Source organism: Triturus cristatus, chromosome 6 (genome assembly GCF_964204655.1).
Source record: "Triturus cristatus chromosome 6, aTriCri1.1, whole genome shotgun sequence".
Taxonomy (NCBI): Eukaryota; Metazoa; Chordata; class Amphibia; order Caudata; family Salamandridae; genus Triturus; species Triturus cristatus.
In genome coordinates, this window is record NC_140589.1 from 1675308283 (window position 1) to 1675320505 (window position 12223).

A 12223-nucleotide genomic window follows, 5' to 3' on the forward strand; every position below is an offset into this window, starting at 1 on the left:
TGGTCCTAGGTATGAGGCTCAGATGGGTGTTTTCAGGCTGTATTGATTGCTGACTGTAATGTGTTTCGCATGCTATTAAATGTTAAGAAACATATTCAAAAAAAAAAAAAAATGACTGGCCTCCATTTCCTCCTGCTCCTCCTGTGGCGCAGGACTCCCACCTCCTGTCACCATTGCTGCCTTCCTGTTGGCAGCAGGTTTGTGCCTGGTTTAGGTTTTCTGGTCATGCCAGCACCTTGCGGGGGCACGAGATATAGTTAGCTGAACTAACTATAACGGGGGAATTTCTCTGGTTTTGTATGAGTGAAATGTCCAACTAACTATAACTTTCCCTAAAACCTATGGTTTTTTCAGTGAATTTCAAAGGTTTTTTAAATGCAAATTTCGAACTATAACGTACCTGAAACCTATGGTTTTTTCAGTGAATTTCAAAGGTTTGTAAATGCTAGTTTCTAACTATGCCTGCAGAGGTAGGACATGTGAAGAAAGAAGGAAAAACGCACAGAAAGAAGCAAAAGAAATGCAGAAAGAAGACACAGAAGTCCACAAAAATTAAGAAAAGTGCAGGGAAAAGCAAGACGTGCAGAAAGAACCAACAGAGGAGCAGAAAAAAGCCTCGTTGCAAAATCATCCTGTGCCCACAAGTTTTTCAGAGGGGTACTGGTGGTAACTGACTCTAACTAACCAGGCCTAGAGCCAGTGCTATGCTAAAAGACACTTAGAATACAGTGAAAACACCTACATACACTAGGGAACACTATGCATTGGAGTACCCCTGTGATTAGCATGACCTCCTCTGTTCGACCCTAGTACATAATAGGGCAGGGGGATTACAACTACCTCTTAAAATGCACCACGGGGCGCGTTTGCACACTGGCGAAGGGAGGGGGGGCCTGAGGTGATATGTGTGCAAACACGCCCAGTGGCCGTTTTATGTTGGGGGATAAAATCTCCTTGAATCCTGAGGGTCCCTGGGGTCCAACTAGCCCACTAGGTACCTCCAGTTAGCCCCACAGAGCTGTGTTGCAGAGAGGTGTAAAAAGTGGCGTGGCGTGGCCTGGACCACCTCTCTGCAACGCAGGCCAGTGGCGCTTACTGGAGGTACCTGGTGGCATAGTTGGCCCCCAGGGGCCCTCAGGATTAAAGGGGACTTAATTCCCCAACTTAAAACGTGCCACAGGGCGTGTTTGCACACGTCACCTCTGGCCCGCCCCCTCCCTTTACCACTGTGCAAACACGCCCAGTGGCCGTTTTAAGTTGGGAGATAAAGTCCCCTTGAATCCTGAGGGTCCCTGGGGTCCAACTAGCCCACCAGGTACCTCCAGTTAGCGCCACAGAGCTGCGTTGCAGAGAGGTGTAAAAAGGGGCGTGGCCTGGACCACCTCTCTGCAACACAGGCCAGTGGCGCTTACTGGAGGTATCTGGTGGCATAGTTGGCCCCCAGGGGCCCTCAGGATTAAAGGGGACTTAATTCCCCAACTTAAAACGCGCCACAGGGCGTGTTTGCACATGTCACCTCTGGCCCCTCCCTTTACCACTGTGCAAAGGCGCCCTGTGGCACGTTTAAAGTTGGGGGATTAAGTCCCCTTGAATCCTGAGAGTCCCTGAGTCCAACTAGCCCACCATGTAACTCCAGTAAGCACCACAGAGCTGCGTTGCAGAGAGGTGGTCCGAGGCCATGCCCCATTTTACACCTCTCTTCAATGCAACTCTGTGGCACTTACTGGACATAATTGGTGGGCTAGTTGGCCCCCAGGGACCCTTAGTATTCAAGGGGAATTAATTCCCCAACTTTAAACGCGCCAGGGGGTGCGTTTGCTGAGTGTTGCAGGTAGCGGGCGGGGCCTAACCACGATGCCGGCTTTAAAAAAAAAATTGTTTAGGGGGGGATGTGTGACCTCCCTCTCTTGGCTTTTTTGTGCCCTGGGGACCCCATCCCCCAGGGCCTAGCCCCCTTTAAAAAAAAAAAAAGTAAATAGGAGGGGGGCCGCGTGGTCCCCCTCCCGTGGCCAATTCTGGCCCCAGGGACCCCATCCCCTGGGGCATGGCCACACACATTGTTTTTTTATAGAAGGGGGATGCCGGCTTTTAAAAAAAATATTGATTAAGAGGGGGGGCTGTGTGACCTCCCTTCTCTTGGCTTTTTTGTGCCCTGGGGACCCCATCCCCCAGGGCCTGGCCCCCTTTAAAAAAAAAAAAAAATGATGGGAGGGGGGCCGCGTGGTCCCCCTCCCGTGGCCAATTCTGGCCCCGGAGACCCCATCCCCCGGGGACTGCCTTTGTTTAATATTTTTATTTGTGGGGAGGGGGCCACGTGGCCCCCCTCCTGGGCCACTTCTGGCCCCGGGTACCCCATCCCCTGGGGCCTGGCCATCCTTTTAAAAAAAAAATGTGAGGGGGACAGTGTAGCCCCCCTCATCAGGCCACATATGGCCCCGGGGACTCCATCTCCCAGGGCCTGGCCTCTCCTTATTTAAAAAATAAATAAATACACAGGGGAGGGGGGCCGAACTATAACTACCTACTGGCGACCGCCAGTAGATTATATATATATTATATATATATATATATACCTTCGACTAAAGGTCCTATGGGAAAATGCATGGGGAAAACGCGTTTTGGGACCCCCCTTTTTTCTCGGCCCCCGCTTGACGAATCACCCCGAGACTTTCAGGGTAGGAGCTGAGTGGAGCGCCCCATTCGTTTTGAAAATTTCACGAGGATTCGTCAACCGGCGCCAAAGTTATTCAAAATAGAATTTTCTGATTTCCTATGGAAACACGATCCTAACTATAACTATCTACTGGCGACCGCCAGTAGATAATATATATATATATCCATCTCCCAGGGCCTGGCCTCTCCTTATTTAAAAAATAAATAAATACACAGGGGAGGGGGGCCGAACTATAACTACCTACTGGCGACCGCTAGTAGATTATATATATATATATATATATATATATATATATATATATATATATAATATATATATATATATTATCTATAATATATATATATATATATAATATATATATATATATTATCTACTGGCGGTCGCCAGTAGGTAGTTATAGTTCGGCCCCCCTCCCCTGTGTATTTATTTATTTTTTAAATAAGGAGAGGCCAGGCCCTGGGAGATGGATATATATATATATTATCTACTGGCGGTCGCCAGTAGATAGTTATAGTTAGGATCGTGTTTCCATAGGAAATCAGAAAATTCTATTTTGAATAACTTTGGCGCCGGTTGACGAATCCTCGTGAAATTTTCAAAACTAATGGGGCGCTCCACTCAGCTCCTACCCTGAAAGTCTCGGGGTGATTCGTCAAGCGGGGGCCGAGCAAAAAGGGGGGTCCCAAAACGCGTTTTCCCCATGCATTTTCCCATAGGACCTTTAGTCGAAGGTACAGCCCGAACGGCTGAACAGAATTACTTGAAATTTGGCAAAGGGGTAGTCCTCAGGTCAGGGAAGAGCCTTTTACATATCTGGAGTCAATCTGTTCACTATTTCCTGAGAAAATTGTATTTAAAAGCATATAAATATCTATAAGCGCGCACCGTGCGCGCTCCGTGCGCGCACCCTAACGTGCGCGAGTGTAATTCTGATTGGTTGTTAGATGTCAGTCAACATTCGAATCGGTCGAAGTCAGGAAGTGTCGGCCGCCACCTTGTCTGTCGCACTGAAAAGTAAAGGTGGAAAAAAGGTGGAAAACGTGAAAAGCGAGCAGGGAAGAGAGTTCCTGACCCCCTAGCCTTTGTCAGGGGGTCACAGAAGGACCCCCAAGGGTGAAATAAACATTTTTTTTTTTTTATAACAATCGCGGGGTGCGCGCACGGTGCACGGTGCGCGCAGCGCACCGTGCGCCCAACACGCGCGCACGGTGAGCGAACCGCACCGTGCGCGCACGGTGCGCGCACGGTGAAAAACCTTAAAAAAATATATATATTAATAAATACATAACTTAGCATTTAAAAAACCGTACAAATTCACTTAAAAAACCATAGGTTTCACACACGTTATAGTTAGGAATTTGCATTTAAAAAACCTTGCAAATTCACTTAAAAAACCATAGGTTTCACACAGGTTATAGTTAGGTGGACATTTCACTCGTAAAAAACCAATGAAATTCCCCCGTTATAGTTAGTTCAGATAACTATAACTCGCGCGACCGCCACTCTATCACAAGGATGATGTCATCAGTGTTGTCATGAGTGAGGCCACTGACCATGTCATGAGTGATGTAATATGTGATGTCATGAGCAGTGGATTGCGGGCGCGCGAGTTATAGTTATCTGAACTAACTATAACAGGGGAATTTCATTGGTTTTTTAGGAGTGAAATGTCCACCTAACTATAACCTGTGTGAAACCTATGGTTTTTTAAGTGAATATTTATATATATATATATATATACATATATATATATATATATATATATATATATATATATATATATATATATATATATATATATATATATATATAATCTACTGGCAGTCGCCAGTAGATAGTTATAGTTAGGACCGTGTTTCCATAGGAAATCCGCAACATTCTATTTGGAATATCTTTGGCGCCGGTTGACGAATCCTCGCGAAATTTTCAAAATAGGTGGGGCGCTCCACTCCGCTCCTACCCTGAAAGTCTCGGGGGGATTCGTCAAGCGAGGGCTGAGAAAAAAGGGGGGTCCCAAAACGCGTTTTCCCCATGCAATTTTCCAAAGGGACCTTTAGTCCAAGGTACAGCCCGAACGGCAGAACAGAATTACTTGAAATTTGGCAGAGAGGTAGTCCTCAGCTCAGGGAAGTGCCTTTTGCAGGTCTGGTGTCAATCTGTTCAGTAGTTCCTGAGAAAATCAAAAGTAAAATCAGATATATATGTGGGCGGAGCCTAACCACACATCTCATCCTGAGATCTGATTGGCTGTCAGCACTTCATCCAAGAAGTGTTGGCAGCCATCTTGGGACCAATATACATGATAGCACCTCATTAAAAAGCATTGCAGTTAATAGAAGGTTTTAAGACTTTAGTTACATTATAAATCATTTGTTGATGGTACCATACTCATTTGTGGTATGTTCTAAGGTGATTTCACCATGTGAAAAAGCCTTCTGCTGGGATATCATGATTGAGAGAAAAATATTTTCTCATGCTTTTCCCACAGAGGTTTGGAAGGTGATCTATAAGCTAAACTGAGAGCTTATTTTCTGTAAATTCATATTATCTTTCTCAGTCATGTGAGTATGAAGTCTGACATTCTCAGTAAAACATGTACATCCAACAAGGGCAGAGACTGTCAGTTGATTCCTTTGTGTTCTACTGCAGCTTCCCAGAGTGTTCCAAAGAACAACTAGAGCGCTAACAGTCCTACTTATGATAAACGTATGGCACACCTGAAGCCATCTTGCTTGGATTAAAGTGGTAACTCTTAAAACATTTAATTTAAAAAGGAACAAAATGAGGGGGTTCATTTTTCCATAACAAGTATGATTAGTGCTGCAGAAAGAACAAGCATTTGCAATGCAATAGGTCTCGCATTTATAAGAGTTTGAGCTTTTGGCATTGTAAAATTACAATGCCTTTTATTTATGTTTTGGTTTTAAAACAAATAAAAGGCATTGTCATTTACAATGTCAGTAGCAGAAACTCGCATAAAAGCAGTGTGCGGAGTGCAGCAGTGCAGCAGTGTGCAGCAGTGTGCGGCGTGCAGCAGTGTGCGGCGTGCAGCACTGTGTGGCATGCAGCACTGTGCGGCGTGCAGCACTGTGCGGCGTGCAGCAGCGTGCGGCAGCGTGCGGCATGCAGCAGTGTCGTGCAGCATGCAGCAGTGAGTAATGCCGCAGTGTGCAGCAGTGTGCGGCGTGCAGCAGTGTGCGGCATGCGGCGTGCAGCAGTGTGCGGCGTGCAACGGCATGCAGCAGTGTGCGGCGTGCAGCAGTGTGCGGCGTGCAGCAGTGTGCAGCAGTCTGTGGCATGCAGCAGTCTGTGGCGTGCAGCAGTGTGCAGCAGTGTGTGGCGTGCAGCAGTGTGTGCCGTGCAGCGGTGTGCGGCGTGCGCCATGCAGCAGCGTGCGGCATGCAGCAGCGTGAGGCGTGCAGCAGCGTGAGGCGTGCAGCAGCATGAGGCGTGCAGCAGTGTGAGGCGTGCAGCAGTGTGAGGCGTGCAGCAGTGTGTAATGCAGCAGTGTGTAATGCAGCAGTGTGTAATGCAGCAGTGTGTGGTGTGCGGTAGTGTGCGGCGTGCAGCAGTGTGCGGCGTGCAGCAGTGTGCCGCATGCAGCAGTGTGCGGCGTGCAGCAGTGCAGCAGTGTGCGGCGTGCAGCAGTGTGCGGCGTGCAGCAGTGTGTAATGCAGCAGTGTGTAATGCAGCAGTGTGTAATGCAGCAGTGTGTGGCGTGCGGTAGAGTGCGGCGTGCGGTAGAGTGCGGCGTGCGGTAGAGTGCGGCATGCAGCAGTGTGCGGCATGCAGCAGTGTGCGGCATGCAGCAGTGTGTAGCGTGGTTTGTAAACAACAATAAAAGCGGACATCAAAGGAAGGGTGGGAGGGAACGAGCATATGGGATGTGAGTTATAACGAAAGTTAATTGTTGTAAGAGGGGATGCAGGAAGTGAGGCAGAGCGCTCGCTGGCGAAAGCAGTCTGCTGCTTTCAAGTCCGATGCCAGATGCCAGCTTCGCGCTTGAATGCCTCACATGCACTGGACATAAATCGCATTCCTAAGGTCTTGTGCCCCTTACTAAATCTCTCTGAATGCGTGATGCGGCGCACGCGCAGGAAGTAGCTGGTGGCAAATGGAATGCGCGTGGTTGTGCGCGTAACCGCCACCCGATCCGCCTGGGAAGCCTTTTGGAGCATTTTCTGAAGCCCCTACTTAAGTCTCGCTGTGCGATCGCTTACGCGATAGCCAGGCGAGACCTAATGAGGTGGTGAAATGTTTCCTGGCACCGGTGGTGACAACCTGCAGATAGCGCTCTTGGAGTGGTTGGTGAAGGATTCATTTTTGGGGTACTGTCCAGTGCATGCTGGGGCCCGCTGTAGAGATGAGGAACCAAAAGGCGATTCAACAGTAGACCGGGACCGCGGTCTGATAGTGGTGCTCTGTGAAGGAGTGGGCCATGAGAACGTGCCGGGGAGGGGCTGAATTCACCAGAGGCTGTTGAACTTGAGATGTTTGATTCATGGACCAACGATGATGTGAAACCTTATGGTTTCTGCCAATAAAAATATTTTGGAAAAGGAAGTCTATGGAGGAAAAATGTTATAAAATTGTATTAAAATGAAGCTATCCTGCTAAAACCCTAAACATGCAGCCGGTATTAGTCAAATGCACTGAAGTCTTTCAGCCCTATCAAATGTTCCTGTTGCAGGTTAGTGTCTGAAAGAGCAAAGAAGATACACTGAAGCAAAACATGAGGCAATGTATTGCTATGAATTATAACAAGGAGCATAATGCAATGAAATGGGACTGCAAAGCTATCAAGTAGTGAACTGGATGCAATTCTGATATAATGGAATAACTGCAAAATATAAGAACCAACACCTGGTTGCAATGAGAGTCAAGAAGGAGAGAAATTAAAGACACACACACAGACCTCATGGAGCATCAGCCACCCAAGACCACTGTGAGCTCCCTCGTTTCCTCTCTTGATCCTTCACCAAAGGGCAAGACATCTTTCTACTCCAACCATTCCCCCCAAAAACAACAGTAGTCCTGAGACAACTGTGCAGCAAGGAACACACTCAACCACTCCAAGAAACACAACTTTTGCTCTTCATCACATTGAGTGTTGTACTGCAACTGGAAGAGACCCCACTCTCCCAAATGAACCGGCAGCAACAGTCCACCTGGCACCGTGACACTCCTAAGACAAGTCCTGCAGCCTCTATACACTCTCCTTTACCACGGCACCATCTTAAAAAGTCGTCTACTTGCAGCACAATTAAAAGGATACAGTTTCATGAGCATTCACCTAGACATAATTAAACAAAATTAAATCTTAAACTACAAATTTGAACAGGAAGAACTCTAAATCATAAAAAACAGAAGAGAGGTTTTCAATCCACCCTGAATTATTTGCCACGGAAAATAAAACTAGACCGCAATCCTTACATTAATATAAAACACAAACTTATGCTGCTGTGCAGACTTCAGCTTGTTCCATCCACCTCTCACCACTCTCAATCACTTGTGGCCATACTCTCCAGAATCTTAAATAGAGAAGCAAGACTATAGTTGGATGGTAACACATTATTTTGTGCAAACGGAGCAAGTACCATCACAAGTTGGCTAAGCAGAACACACCAAGCACCGGCAAAGCCAACAGGCTGCGGCTTATTAACACCGGCAAAAAGTATTTGAAAAAAAAGGCAAATTGACACAGTCACGTCTTTCCCTAGGTGGAGGCCTCACCATGCATTTGTGCTCCTTCTAAACGGTGTGGCCGTTCTTTATTTTCTTTAGCAATCCAGAATGGCAGACGTCACTTGAATAATTTTTTTTTAAAGTTGCATTCAAGTGTATTCCTTAAAGTGGAGTAGCAAAGCAGCAAATGTGAGCTGCCAGGAGCTCCAGAAAAAAATGGTTTAAAAAAAACAAACTCATTTGAAGCACTGCAAGGGGTGGGAGAGCAACAAAGGGGAGGGTTGGAGAAGTAACGAACAGTGGGCAAGGTGAGACAGTGAAAATCAGCAACCAAGGCAGCAAGTAAATTGGGCATGGGAGAAGCATATGAAGAAAAGAGCAACACAGACTAAAGGAAAGGGTATTTGGCAGGGGTTGTGGTGGAGAAGTGCAGAAAGTAGAGAGTTGGAAAACTCATGCATTCTCATTGAGCACTTAAATAGAAAAACATATTTTTCTAAATCTGAGCAGTGGAAGAAATAAGTCAGCCAATCAAATGGGTGGCAAAGAGACAATGTATCAGGGAAGGGCTAAACACAAGAAGAGAAAAGCAGGCCATTGAATAAGAAACAAGTAAATTAGAGGGACAATCAAGCAAATAATGGTAAGCAAAGGGTAGGCTGTAAGCCCACTGCAAGTTTTGGTAAGCCCCCAAAAGGTCTTTCGCAATGTCTGGTAGCTGAGACCTGTAAACAAGACTAAAAACACAAACATTAAAGTAAAACGGCAGCACCAGTACATCCAAAGTAGTGCTTTTGCATTGCCAAATTGTCTCATAATCAGCTCTATTGCTGTAAGCTGTACATCTTCTAAGAAGTCAGACCGCAGAACATGTCGTTGAAAATTAAGGAAAAATACTTATACAGCAAGTAAAATTTATAGGCATAGCGATCTGCATACAAAGGGTGAAAAAGAAGCCCAGGATAGGCATTTATAGAAAAATGATTGTTCTGAATTTAGGAGTCTTCCCGGTGTGTGGCCTCAGGAAATTTAAAGTTTCATACGGCAGGAAACTTCACATTTCCCCGGTTCAACAAAGCATCTATTTTCAGATCTTGTGCGTAGCTCAAAAGACGAACTAAATGCAACCGCTTTTTTTAACGGGCATGGTTAGACATCACCACACAAATTATATCACATCCCAAAAATTGGAGAACCATAGCTGGACATTAAGGACTGAATAAAGTTAACCCTAATACAAGTCGTACTAACCGCCAATACGGCAAAACAAAAACCTGATGAACCTTGCATCAAATACAATTTTGGCAAAAAATAAAGCAAACATAAAGCTGCGGAAATAAAGCTGCGACCTGGTCCGTTTATACCAGACTGACCTGCTAAGTGAAAGAAGACGGAGGAAAGCTTAAATAGGTAAATAGAAAGACAATTGTTAGGAAACAAGGAAGAAGATATAAACTAGGAAAAGAGCAACGTACAGGAAAGACGAACTGTAGAGAAGCTATAGTGAGAAAAGGTAGACAGTGAAAACAGAGAGGTAATGTGCACTTGCGTTGACATGCTGGTATAAGGATTTGTAGAAGCGGGGATGTAGGGAACCAGAGCCAATGGTGGGATCGGTTAGATGGGTGCGCAGTGTGTTTTCTTTTCTAGGGAGAGGCTTCCAGGTCTTTAGCAGCTGTCTGGTCTCATCTGAAAGGGAAACAAGAAGGGCTGGGCGAGAAGGGAGGGGGGAAAGGCCAGCTACAGAGGAGCCCGCGAAAGTGATCGTGATTACGATCGCTACGGAGGAAAGACACATGGCGCTGCGCGCGTGCACGTTCACGTGCACTGTAGCTTTAGGCCACGGCAGCACTTTGAAAAGCAATAGGTCTCGTATTATAAAAGTGTGAGCAGTTGGCATTGCTAATAATAATGCAACACTAGCTATTGGCATTGTAAATGATAATGGCATTTATTTATGTGTTTGTTTTATAAAATAGATAAAAAAGGCATTGTCATGTCTGTATACGATACTTCATGAGAAAAATGTCAAAGCTGGTATGTTGTCTTTTGATATGGTTGAAGTCTCTGGGTCACAGAGCTTCGCTGGATGTGTCTTTGACGAATAAAATTTGTTTACAAAAAAAAAAAGGCATTGTCATGAACAATGCCAATAGCTTAAACTTTTGCAAATGCGAGACCTATGGTGTGGCCTAACAGTCCGAGCTGCCGTCTTTCGAACAGGGTAACAAGTCTCAATGTCGGCTCAAAAGCCTTTGATTCTGGGCAAATCACTTAATCTCCCGTGCCTACCAAAAAGGAGCGTTTCCTTATGTGACGTAAGTAGTGCTCATGTAAAGCGCTCCAATACAGTTGGGTCGAGTTCGCGGCGCTATATAAACTAGAAATAATTCCTCCAACCGCTACATCTGAATTATATTGACCATCTATCTATTCCACCCTCTTCTATATTACTATGTATGCCTACTATTTTTATTGAGTACTCCTTGTAATGATGTCTGTGCACGTTTTGTAAAGCGCTCTGGTACCCTCGGGTCAAGTTTGCAGTATATCAAATTTGAAAAATAAATACAAATGTATAACTCCTTATAACAAACATTCTGGATGTTACAGGGTGCAAGAGGAGGAAGGTTGTGTTTAAGGTCCATTGCATAGACAAAACAGAAGTACCTTTTATTTTGAGAAAACAGCTCCATATGTCATGGAAAGAAGCCTATGAAGCTCTCTTGCCTCAGGTGACCACCAGGGTGAATATAGCATTTTTTTTGTTTAAGTAATGGCGGTAGTCACAATGTTTAGCGAGGTTTAAAGTTTTTGCAGGCCACTGGCCAACATGCCCAAACTGGTTTGATCCAGCGGGGTTAACAACATGCTTCCTTCTATATTGCACTAAGACTTGTTTTGGGGTGTTATTTGTGTGAAGGGTGAAAAAGTTGAGTAAAAGGACAACCGAGAAAAATAAACACATGACAGACGAATTACAAAACTACACAAGTGATGTGGGGGTAAAGTGTATATTTCCCAGGGGGCAATTAAAATTAATGAGTGGATGCATTAATACCTCTTGAATGCAGTGAGTCACATGTACTGAATAAAAGAAAGCATGGGAGTGTGCTGAAGGAGATGAGTGCGAGCGAACACGGACTAGATTTTAGGTTATTTAAGACAAAAAACATATTTACTAATTGATGGGGGGGGGGGTGACCTAAGGAATTAAAATAAATCTAGCATTTTTAATCATGCTAAAAAGATGACCGTTTTTGCACGGAGAAGGAATGCTCCTTGGAGCCGTACGGTTTCCCAAATAAGTGACATGGAGCGTGGGGCATGGCCATTTAACCAGAAAACAGACGATATACATATACCCCTCCCCCTTTTAATGGTCATTTGGTCGCACAAGCATGTTTACGGCGTGCCTACAGGATATGGCGTTGCTTGCCACACAGAAAGCTACACCGGTTCATCTCACGCACAGCAGCGAAAGGGGGGGCGCAGAAGTGTAGCAATTACGTATAATACCCTACACCACACAAAATTGCACTCTTCACTAAATGGAGATTAACGCATTTGCCTAAAACGAACACAGCGCTAGTGAGGTACCTTTAATGAAGGCTCTTAGAAGCAGTCAACATGTGCCACTGTAGCCTGGTTTTAGTCCCCCTGAAACAGCCAACTGAAAAGCGCCGAACAGCGCCACCAAAGCCCCGTCAAAACAAGATTGATTTTTTTATTCATTTAATGCGATTTTATATAGCGCAAACTTTACCCGAAGGTATTTTCTTTTATTAAGTATGCAGGGATGGCATTTTTTCCTACCGGTTCTCGAATGGCTCTAAAAGTAAGGTAAGTTATGAGGGAATGAAA

At 45.3% G+C, this 12223-nt stretch overlaps 1 protein-coding gene across 2 annotated transcripts in view; it reads right to left on the bottom strand.

The window, feature by feature from the left end:
* Window positions 1-12223, bottom strand: part of KCNH1 (potassium voltage-gated channel subfamily H member 1) — a 1587102-nt gene that overhangs the window by 951397 nt on the left and 623482 nt on the right. The window lies entirely within an intron of this gene.